At 42.6% G+C, this 2285-nt stretch overlaps 1 protein-coding gene across 1 annotated transcript in view; it reads left to right on the plus strand.

Moving 5' to 3' along the window:
• Positions 1-2285, plus strand: part of lrit3b (leucine-rich repeat, immunoglobulin-like and transmembrane domains 3b) — an 11656-nt gene that overhangs the window by 397 nt on the left and 8974 nt on the right. The window lies entirely within an intron of this gene.

A 2285-nucleotide genomic window follows, 5' to 3' on the forward strand; every position in this document is an offset into this window, starting at 1 on the left:
GCCAATGGAGCTCCCCCTGCTGGGCTTTACATAGAATGCAGGTTTAAGAGACTTCAGCGTTAATGTCAATCTAAACACAAACACAATCACAAACAGTACATGAACGCACACTGCCAGGGGACACAGAAATCATAGTATGAGTATGAGAGTAATGTAACATTGTTTGACTTAATTTTTAAAACTTAATAGTGATGGTTATAATTGGGAAATTTTGATTTATGGATGTGTGAATTTGTAAGAAGTAGGATCAAATTGATTGATTTCTTTTGATAGAAGGGTAAGAGAAAAAGCAAATCATTACATTTTCATATGAAAGGGTGAAACAGAAACTATGTACTAGAAAGTAAAAGCACAAATATCTATATATAAAAATAACAAGGATGGGGAAGGATGGACAAGGATGACAAAAATCATCTGGAGCCAGTTGACAAAGTGAGCATACATCAATCTCCTTTTTATATCTGTAAAAATAACTTTGAGGTATGAAAGTGATGAATGAAGCAATATGGTTGCCCCATCCCTTGTGTCATCAGCAATCCTTACCCCTCTTTCTGCCCCTGAGAGCCCTGCCACCACTTCAGACGCCGCCGTGCCCCTGTGTTTCTTTTGGCTTCACTAATTCTGTTTTTGTCTTTTGTTTTACATAATGCAGCAAAATACAAGAACAAACAAAAAGTCAAAGTCCCCATCCCTTGTGTCACCAGCAAAGCTCACTCCCAGTTGCAGGCCCCGCCCCTCTGTGGGCAACATGCCCAGGGTTAAATAAAGACAGCCCTTTAAGCCTTACCCCAAATCCCAAACACTGGCTCTCCAGCAGGCCTTTGCAGGGCTCTGTGCCCCCTAGCCTTCACCCCCTGGTGCACTGTCAGAGATATCATAATTAACATCCTCCCAATTAGTGCAAAACATCACATTGTAGCTAAATGCAAAAACACTTTTGCTGCCAAATGATGTTAATATATTGTGAAAAAATTTGCAATTTCTTTGTGTGACAAAATATTAGATGAGAAGCAGAAGAGGAGGCTGCTGAGCTGAGGAGGCAACTAAAAGCCAGGAGGAGGAGGAGGTTGTTGCTGTCTTAGCGTTTGTCTCTGGCAATATAAGTTATACTTTAAAGTTTACCTAAAGCAGAGCTCACTAACTAAATAAACAGAATAAATACAGAACAGTAGATAGGAATGTTGCTGCTTTGGCTGCAGTGGTCTGTGTGACTGTGAGGTCAAAGGGTTCTGTGATGATGACAACATCATGAAGACCAGTGGTTCCCAACCTTTTTACTTAAGGGACCCCTTTTCTATCAACCCCTGACTAAGTGACAAATTATATTCAAAACTGTACAATGAACCCAAACAGTGAACTAACTACAGGAAGTTTGTGTAAAATGAGTGATTTGGATTCATTTTGAGCAGATTTTTTCCTGTTTAAGGAACTTTTGATTGTTGGCCTTGCAAGCCCCACTAGGGGTCCCGACCCCCAGGTTGGGTTATCACTGATGTAGACCATATGTCCAAATGGAAGCTCTACGGCAAGATGAGCTGTGCCTCCATTGTGACATTTCCAAAGTTCCTCAGAAAACGGTGTTGGAGTGACTTCTGCAGTGCTTTCCTTAAACTGAACAAGTGACGAGATGCATTCAGCATACTGATGAGGTGGCTGCTGAGTGTGGAGTACATAAGAGAGGGTCACCACTTTCTCCCATTGTGTGAGATCTGGTACTGGGTCAAATTGTTATCAAGGCCCAAAAAAGGCATGGGCTGGCCCTGATGTTGTGATTTGTTATTCTGACAGTGAGGCGTGGGATTACATGCCACTTGTAAGCAGTGTAATCCCAGCTAATCTGGGATTCAGTTTCACTCTGCTCTGTGGTCACAACCACAGACTGGAGAGGACTGGGAATATGGAGATACAGAGGGCCTGTCTGAGTGCAGGGTTTGTCTGATGAAGGATGTATCTGCTGGTCCTCGTTCAAATCTTGCAATCCACTCTGTTGGCGGTCCACTCCTGTCCAGCTTTATGTGCCTGCATGTATGGAAACAGTGGAATAGCAGAGCTCAGGTAGAGTGAGACTTCATTCTTATTTTTGTGCATTTGTGTGTGCATGTGGTTTGTTTCTACATGAACATCACTCATTATGCAGCCTATTATATTTTGAGAATTATCATTTAAACTCTATTGGAACCAGCATATGCTAATGCAGGGGTCGGCAACCTGCGTCCCTCTGCTGCGGCTTCCTGTGGCGAGCTGTGTGGAGTAAGGACGCTGATCAAAGTCCTTCACTTTTTCAG

Source organism: Morone saxatilis, unplaced genomic scaffold (genome assembly GCF_004916995.1).
Source record: "Morone saxatilis isolate NCDOM2014 unplaced genomic scaffold, NCSU_SB_2.0 Contig3, whole genome shotgun sequence".
Classification (NCBI taxonomy): domain Eukaryota; kingdom Metazoa; phylum Chordata; class Actinopteri; family Moronidae; genus Morone; species Morone saxatilis.